Source organism: Bidens hawaiensis, unplaced genomic scaffold (assembly GCF_021521415.1).
Source record: "Bidens hawaiensis isolate Kalapana, Puna unplaced genomic scaffold, B.hawaiensis_p1.1 tig00038995_1, whole genome shotgun sequence".
NCBI classification, from domain to species: Eukaryota; Viridiplantae; Streptophyta; class Magnoliopsida; order Asterales; family Asteraceae; genus Bidens; species Bidens hawaiensis.
In genome coordinates, this window is record NW_027496845.1 from 1 (window position 1) to 9,798 (window position 9,798).

A 9,798-nucleotide genomic window follows, 5' to 3' on the forward strand; every position below is an offset into this window, starting at 1 on the left:
GCGCATTGGTGGTGCAGTTCGAACGCTTGCATCGACGCGAGCCGCTTGAGACCCGCCTTAGTATTTTTGGACAATGGGAGTTAGACCCAGACGTGACAAGCTACCAAAAGACAAGGGCCAAATATGAAAAATTGTATCCGTGAACCCATCGCGATACGCGATGAGTCCAAGAACAAGGCCATCGCGATACGCGATGGTTCGTTATGACTCAGCGGCACATGTCGCATCCAATCCTAAGGTCTGAGACGACCCAAAAAGAAATTGATCAGATCACGATCTATTTTATAAGCCTACTTGGGTATTGAGTATTTATTTGTAAGGGGGTGACACGTGGCATAAGTGTTAAACAACGTGGCAACACGTGGCACTCTTTGACCTACATGAGTCATCGCGATACGCAATGACCATAAGAAAAGGTCCATCGCGTATCACGATGGGACCCAGTTTAGGCTATAAATAGAAAGGGTCACGGCATTCATTTTTCACACCAAAAACACTTTCTCTCTCTAGAATTACTTTCTCTCTACATCGTTTTGCGTGTCGAACATCGTTTAGCGTGTCGATCCTCGTAATCCGTGCCATATACCCAACGTTTCCTCGAAATGCGTGCCACCCAAAAGTAACCCGACATTATGCCTCGAAATGCGTGCACGACCCTGCGACGGCCGAATGTTGCCTCGCTTTGCGTGCCAAGAAAAGTAGATCAAGAATACCCTGATAGTCGTGCAAGTCCGGAAGTGCTGCCGAAAGTCTAAGTAATTACTAAGCTAAGCAAGGTTAATCATTTATTCATTCATAAAGGTTTTCAAACGAGATCACCACATCATACAGAAAAGACAATCACAGGTGAATACGTTAAACCTTTTTCAGTCAAGATAAACAGGTTGTTTGTTTTAAACAAAGTCAGTCAAATAAAGATTTATGGGATTACATGATCCCTATTAAAATGCAAGATAGAAAATAAAAGCAACTCAGACCGAGTACACATGTGTATGGATCCAAACATAATTAATCTAGTCTATCAATCAATGCTATGTGGTCGTAGACTAGAGATCATAATAAAAGTTCTCCGATGGGCGTCAGTTCCCGAAGAACCGTAATTGTGTGTGTATAGTAGTGGCACAATCCCATAAATAAGATACGTTTCTGCTGAGATTGTTCAAGAAAACTATCTTGTAGTCAAAGAAAGATTTATAAAATATTTTTAGAGTCAACGATTCACCAGCTTATCGCTGACGTATACTCCCCCCCCCCAAAAAAAATATATTTTAGGGAAACATATTAGTACAAGTAACAAGGAATTAGAGACATTCAAGAAGATATACGCTCGCAAGGTAGAGATGGCTCCGTTTTTAATTATTAAAATATTGTAAACAATATGATTTGTAAAATCAAACAAGGTTTATAAATTAAACACTCGAGTATTTATTATCCGAGAAGCTTTTCAATTAAATTAATATATTATTATATATAAAGGTTTACAACAAAAAGTATATTAATATTTTTATTATAAATTAAAGACTTCCGCTAAACTCTTATATATTTACAAAAAAGGTACCAACTATTGGTCACACGCCTAGGCTCCAAGGTGGGGTGTAACAGGATATACTGCATTCGGTTTAATATAATCGCCGGCATATGCATCAAAGAAGACATAGCTGTCCCCTGACATATTATAATATAAATGTATATCTGCAACATATGGTTAAGTTTAAAATTGTTAAATTATGAAAATGCTAACAATACCATATACAAAGAATGTATGTAATTTTAGATTTTTAAACCATTGGTTAGACGAATACCCTTATCTTGTAACCATTGCATGCAAAGAGCAGCTAGTTAATTATCATCAAAAATCCTACACCTGACTGGCTAGCCAATAAAGATAGTACTTGAAGATTGCCAAACGAACTCTCCAATGTCTATCCTCTGCAAGTTCAAAAATTGATCTAGCTTGACAATAATATTGAGACATACATTCATACGTGTTAACCATGCATTCAATCTGCATTATTAAAATTTAAACACAAACCAAAAATCAGAATATGATATTTTTAATTATATATATAATCTGCCAATTTAACTATATAACCTGCCAATTGGCAATAGTATGACTATTTTGTTTCTTGATAGCATCACCTTTTCTTGGAGGCTTATTTTGCATTAAAAAAAATCAAACAAATTAAAAATACATATTTGAGTGTAATTATTTAAAATGATTTAAGATACAAACAGATTAGATAGCGAAACCTTACATCGAACAACTGGCTAAATCCGATTTCCCATAACCGATCAAATACATCCATAACGCCTTCTTAACCTTTTTTAAATGGCAAATTACCAACAAACGCAGTTCTTACCAACTTTTCCTCCAGAGGTGGTAGTCACCGGCAGCGACTTTGCTGCTGGTTGAATTTGAATTAGCTCTTTCTCTTTTTTTGTGTGTTTTGTCGTGGATGAGCTTCCAGAGGAAGATTGACGGAAGCTTCCACATAAATCTTTGTAAATGTGGTGATGAGCCAAACCAGAACGATTGTCGTCGGATTACTGACGCCGTCACCGTCGATCTTTAAAGGTTCCACCACCACCACGACCGTTGTGTGGTTGTTGACTTAACCGAAGGCACCAAACAACAAAGCATTCAAAGAAAGTATCAAAGAAACTGAACCACAATTAGAGAGAAGCGGCGATGAAATATATATATATATATATGATAAATTAGATATATTTGTTTTTTTTTTGTTTGAAAAGATATAGTATGGTTTTCTTGGATAGTGGAAACATTTGACATTTGAATAGGCCGCTAGATTTTTTGAACAGAGCTTTCAAAGGAAGCTATCTATTGGACCTCCTCTAAGCATGACCCATAAGCCAAATGACCTTAGTGATTGACACGCCAGCATAGTTTGTAATAGGATGACAAGTGTCCTAAAGTGTTCTTTTATTATATAGGGAGATAGATAGTTGTGATCCCCTTTGTTAGGAACATGCTTTTTCATTATTCACAAGATCTCACCTTAAGCCACCCCTTATATAAATGATTGTTTAACAAGTTTGGCTTTCTTTTGGTTATTGAATTAAGTGAGGTTATAATGTTTGTTGGTGCATTTTGTGACCGTCGCTATGCAATTCAGACCAGCGGAACGCCACAGGCGAAGTTAGCACAACTTCGCCTTAGGCGAAGTTAGAACAACTTCGCCAACTTCTGCCTTAGGCGAAGTTATCACAACTTCGCCATAGGCGAAGTTATGAACAACTTCGCCTACTGGCCCAAGCCCAAGCCCGAGAAGATGTTTTGTCTATATATATGTGTGTCTTGTTTAGGTTTTGTATCCAGAAATTAGTGTATTGTGTGTTACAGTTTATTTGTCTAGAGAGTAATAGAGAGGAAGTGTCGTGTGAGACGACCCGAGGTAGAGCTCACCTCGGGTCAGTCGTGTTTTCTGTTTTGGTTACGGTATGTAACGTGTTTTGATTAATATAAGAATCTGCAGATTTGTTTATCCCGTTTTTGTATTTATTCGTGTATTTGTTCGTGTACGTGTTTGTGTTCTTTATCTTTACACCAATAAACGAGTCTAGGAGGATTCCGCACTCCTAGACCTCGTGCGGATCTCGTATCGATCGGCGACGCCCCGGGGGGACCTACAAGTGGTATCAGAGCCTTAGGCTCTTATGCTATGGTTCGAGATCTGCGTTTTGGTGTTTCTAGCACGTTTCTGTGCGTTTCTGGCCGAACAGCGCCGTAGGCGAAGTTATTGTTCATCAGGCGAAGTTGCCGTCACTGTTCGTAGGGTTTCAGCGAAGATATAAGGTCTGGCGAAGTTATGAACAGGCGAAGTTGACTTTAGGCGAAGTTGACTTCTCGGCGAAGTTATAGCCAGGCGAAGTTATGAACAGGCGAAGTTATGAACAGGCGAAGTTAGCAACCAGGCGAAGTTATGGCCAGGTGAAGTTAGCAGCCAGGTGAAGTTAGCAGCCAGGCGAAGTTATGGCCAGGTGAAGTTAGCAGCCAGGTGAAGTTAAAAAAAAAAAAAAAATTGTTTGGAGTTTTCGTCTGTATGGCCAGGTGTACACGATTATTGTGAGACCAGAGATGTTGTTCCGTCAACGAGTGATCTTGTTATCTCTTGGTCTTACGTGTGAACAAATACGTGTCAACTCTGGATTTGGAGTTGAGTTTGTGAATGGGATATTGATTGAAACTGAATATTGACACATATTTGGGTGTTTGTGGGCAATGAAATTGTTGTTGTTCGAGGTGACCAATTGAAGAAAGTCAAATTAAACTAAAGGTTTTTGTCATTACTGGATTGCGGTCAGAGCATATTATTAATGTTACTTTCAAGGCGTTCGAGAATTGGATCCTGAAACGTGATGCTTATTTATTAGAGTGAAAATTCTGGAACAAGTTGGATTTAATCGGGAACTAAAGTGTTTATGTTCTTGATCGTTATCCCTGGTGATTGAAGATGCTTCGGATTAATTAATGGTCATGTGTTAGATTCTGTCAAGGTGGTTTTGTGATGAAATTGATCACTTGATGTTGAGTAGTTGAAGATTAAACCTTATCGTATGCCGACGAGTTGGTGAAGTTGTGGAGGAAGCCCAACTTCATGTGTTGGTGAAGTCAGATGGACTCACGTGATTGGTTGAGATGATCTATTGGCACGAGGATGCATGCATTTCAAAGACCTCAATCGTTATAGTCGGAGAAGCTTACACTGAAGGGGAGATCTGATATGGAAGACGCTGGGTGATTGGTAGATTTGTGAAGCTACATGACAGTTTCAGACACGGCTGGTTGAAGGGCAAACAGAAGATCATCACTTAAGAGGGAGTCTGTTGGTGCATGTTTTGTAACAGATGATCTTTTGTGTTTGTTAGAATTGAGAGCAACGGTCAAAGGGGAGACTGTTGGTGCATTTTGTGACCGTCGCTATGCAATTCAGACCAGCGGAACGCCACAGGCGAAGTTAGCACAACTTCGCCTTAGGCGAAGTTAGAACAACTTCGCCAACGGCGAAGTTGTAACAACTTCTGCCTTAGGCGAAGTTATCACAACTTCGCCTACTGGCCCAAGCCCAAGCCCGAGAAGATGTTTTGTCTATATATATGTGTGTCTTGTTTAGGTTTTGTATCCAGAAATTAGTGTATTGTGTGTTACAGTTTATTTGTCTAGAGAGTAATAGAGAGGAAGTGTCGTGTGAGACGACCCGAGGTAGAGCTCACCTCGGGTCAGTCGTGTTTTCTGTTTTGGTTACGGTATGTAACGTGTTTTGATTAATATAAGAATCTGCAGATTTGTTTATCCCGTTCTTGTATTTGTTCGTGTATTTGTTCGTGTACGTGTTTGTGTTCTTTATCTTTACACCTATATAAGGTTTTTTAAACAGTGATTTTCATTATTTTCAAAGTATCAGCGAACTTAAGCTCCGAATTTTCCGGCGAACTTAAGAATTTTCCGGCGAACTTGTTTTCTATTCCGATTTCGATCTTCGTTTCCAGTTTCGATTATCACTTGAGAGTACGTGTTGTCGATATACATCACTAACATGTTCATTCATAGACGTTTTTACCCGGTTCGAGACCTCGGGTCGTCGGACCTTCAAAACCGAGTTTTTTCAAACTTGTGTTACGTGTTCATGGACGAACTTTTCGTCTTAATAACATTATTATGTTGTGTTTTTCTCTCCTGGATCGTCAAATCGTGCGAAATCATCGGATTTTTGGCCGTTTGAATCTGAACAGTCGCCGATTCAGATGAAGGCGAAGTTAGGGTTTAGGCGAAGTTCTCCGCAACTTCGCCTGGGGCTTAATTTCGCTTGAGGCGAAGTTATCCGCAACTTCGCCTGAAGCTTAATTTCGCCTAAAACTTATCTTCGCCTGAGGCTATGTTGTGATAAGGCGAAGTTAACATCAACTTCGCCTAGACCAGTTTACTTAAAATAATTAGACGAACTTATAGATGAAGCGAAGTTGTTTCCAACTTCGCCTCACCTTTAAGTTCGCCTATACATGTCTGATCACAACTTCGCTCATGGTATAAAGCGAACTTGTGAGTTGCTTAACGGTTATCTAACTTAGTTCGTTTAGTGCAGATATGGCTGCTGTTGGAGGAGCTGGTGGTGATGACGGTGACGATCAGAGGCTATTCTTTCCGGCACATAACCAGTTCATCACTCTAGATCCAGATGCAAAAGGCGTGGAGGACTACCGGGAGATTATTACCTTTCTACTGCGCTCAAGAATATTTCACGCTATCACCACTACCCTGCCTATTTCACTGCCGAATATTGAAGACTTTTGGCAGACGGTAGAGTATGATTGCCGGGTTGAGCCCCCGGTGATGCGAGCCACCGTTAATGGTCAAGTTGTTCAGTTTTCCTCTGAACACATACGGGTGGCGTTGCAATTTGAAGAAGAAACAAGAGATGACCCCACGGAGTTTGTTGCTCCTTTTCGTGATGGCGCGTTCCTAAGGATGGGGTATTCAGGCCTCTTAGGGGATACACAGCGAAGGAAAGGATTCTTATTAGATCAGTGGCGCTTCCTAATGCATGTCATGATAGTCTGTATGTCGGGACGGAAGGCGGGCACTGATGGAATGGGTGCGACGATGCAGTCTGCTATGACTGCCCTGACTTACAATAAAAGATATTCTTTTAGTCAGATGATCTTTTACGAGATCGATCGTCAGAGGAGGGCTGTGGCGCGTGAGCGGTTTACAATGTATCCACGATTCCTACAGATGATTTTAAATCATGTGGCTCCGTCGCTACCTCAAAGACGCCCTATTCGATACGTTGAATGTGTGACGAAACGTATCTTTGCTCAGTGTCGCACTTCCAGCGCACGAAGCAAGCCTGAGCTGCGTCCCAGGCATACTCCGCTTTTTGGGTATCTTATTAACCCGGAGTATGTGCCTGCGGCAGGGGACGAGTTTAGGGATCCAAGACAACAACAGGCGGCAGCACCCCAGGCTGTATCAGCTGCTCCTGCTGTATCTACTGCTGCATCTGCTGCTGTGCCAGCTTCTGAGATTGATCTTGACGCCATGTTCGGCGGGCAAGGGTTGTTTGATATGGACCGATTTGATCCACATGAGAATATACCAGTCTCGGGTCCACAAGCTGATTTTGATGATGTAATGGAAGAGGCCAGACAGATGATGGTGAGACATGAGAGAACGGTGGGTAAGCAGAAGAGAATTGTTGATGACGAAGATGAGGAAGCTGATGAAGAAGAGGCTGTGCAGCTGGTGCGTAAGCGCTCAAGAAGGGAAACGACAGGTATGGGTGTAGGAGCCGGAGAGACTTCAAGGTTTGCACGTTTTGCTCCACCTGCCTTGTCTGGTATGTCCCTTGTTCCTACCTCTGTGCAGGTATCGAGTACAAGCGCTACGGTTGTTCCCGTAGTGGCTATATCGTCGGCTGACACTCCATCGGTCACGGCCGTCCAGACGTCGGCTCCAGAAATTGTGTCTCTACCACCTCAATCGCGTACTCCACCGGTGGTAGTAGCACGATTTGTTGAGTCTACGGTCACCACTTCTGCAGGAGTATCGGGTACGGTACCACCTGCGGACACGCCCAGTTCTGACTCGGAACGGATAGCTTCACTAGAGCGGATTGTGGCTGAGCAGTCAAAGACTATTCAAAGCCTAGTGGAAGCAAATCAACTGCAGGCATCCCTCCTGGCTGAGCACGGGAAAATCAAAGATGCCTTGAAAGCGTTCTTGGCATCTCAGGGGGAGATGAGCTGTAGAGGTGATGAGTTGAGGACCAAGCGTAGAGAAGACCGAGACGATGATCCCAATGCACCGGAAGGTGCAGGTGGTGAGCTGCCAAGAACCTCACAAGCTCTTGGGGCTTCCACAGCTGAGGGGGAGTCTACCGAAGCGGCTAGTGGTGATGATGACGTGATCGATGCGCTGAAGGAACTTGATGATGACATGTTCAGCGACGATGTATTATTTGATGAAGATGTTCTGCCAATCAGTGAGATTGAAAAGATTGGTGCATAAATTATTGTTGAGGATGTGATAGAGGAAGGAGAGATTGTGGAAGAAAATGTCGAGCACGAGATCCCTGAAGTTGAGAAAGCCGATGTGAGGGCTGAGATGGATGAGACTACTGAGTGGGAGGAGTAGCCTAGGTGGAAGGAAGGCTGTGCTCATTGGTTTATCAAGACCAAGAAGCCTGCTGTTCCAGCCATGTTCAAGAAAAGCTATAACATTAAAGGCTATGCTGAGGCGAAGAAGGGGATAATCTGTTGGATTTATGATGAACAGATCAAGTTATTTGTGGTAAAACGCTATGATGGCATTCAATACTTCAGGAGAATGTTGAGATCTCTCAACACGTTGCCAGAATGCGAGGTGAAAGATTTGGGCAGATTGGGCCTGATAAACAGAAGTAACAACAATATGGCAAGAATGATTGAGAAGATTGTGTGGAAAGAAGGCGTAAAAGAAAAGAAGTTTGAACTATTAAAGCCACAGAAGGGAAAGCTCGTGGAGGATAAAGAGAGGGGATTGAGAGCGGATGGCAAGCCATGGATGGTGATGAAGTACAAGCCGATCCGATGCATCAAGGAGGTTCCAATGAAGAATATGCCTCAAGATGTGTTGAAGAATCTAAAATGGTGGTACGTTGATTGCCAGACTGCTGAAGCCGTGATGGAAGACGAAGATGAACAAGAAGTGCTGAGGGTGTATGACCCGATGCATCTTGTTAACTTATCGAAAGCTGATTTGCAAGCGTTGAACGAAAAGAAGATATTCTATATTCCTGCTTGGAAGGATGAAGCAAGGAAATATCAGCGAGTAGTCACGGTGTGTGTTAGAGAAGGAGTGCACGCATGAAGATACAGGATTACAAGACAAGAGCTGAAAGATCAAGATATGAAGCTACTGCCAAGGGGGAGTCTGTTGGTGCATAGATGTCAGTAGTTCATATGTATAAAGTCTGTAATCGAGTCTGTAATATTGTTTATGTAATTGTTTGTGTAACAGCGAAGTTGTTGACAAGTTCGCTTAGGCGAACTTGTTAACCAAGCGAAGTTGTTGACAAGTTCGCCTAGGCGAACTTGTTCAACGAGCGAAGTTATTGACAACTTCGCCTGTGGCGAAGTTGTCGTGTATTTAAGTAAACCTACGGGTTACTGTTTCAGTGTTGGTCATTTTAGGTTTTTGGTTGATAGAGTTCAGTTACGTGTGAGTCTATTGACGTGAGTCTGTAAGCATCTCGGTTTGAGTTATCAATATAACGTGTGGTTGTTCATATTGTGTGTACGTGTGTTCGTGAGCTAATATTCTACGTCCGTAACGATCTACACAGGGATTCCGCACCTGTGTATATCGGGATATCTCGTGTAAGATCCGTCCAGGAACCTACAATGTTAACGAAAATTGCAATGTTTATTGGTAAGGGTTACGCACTTAATATAATGTTTAAACTCAATGTAATAGTTGATAATAATGATTTGAATAAAACACATGGCATTGTCGAATTAGAGGTGTAAATTTTAGTTCGATGTGTCATTTGTTTAAATTAAATAATATTCCAAACCGATTTGAACTCCTGATGTGAAACTTTTGTTTAATATAAACTAACAAGGTCATCTTTTAGTCGATCGAAAGAATAACTGAACCACTTGATCTCATTCATATGGATACGTGTCATCTAAAATCAATATTTACTAATGATTGTAGAAGTTATTGATACGTATACTTACTTAAAACTAAGGATGAATCAATAGACAATTATCTTGTACAAAACTGAAGTTGAGGATCAA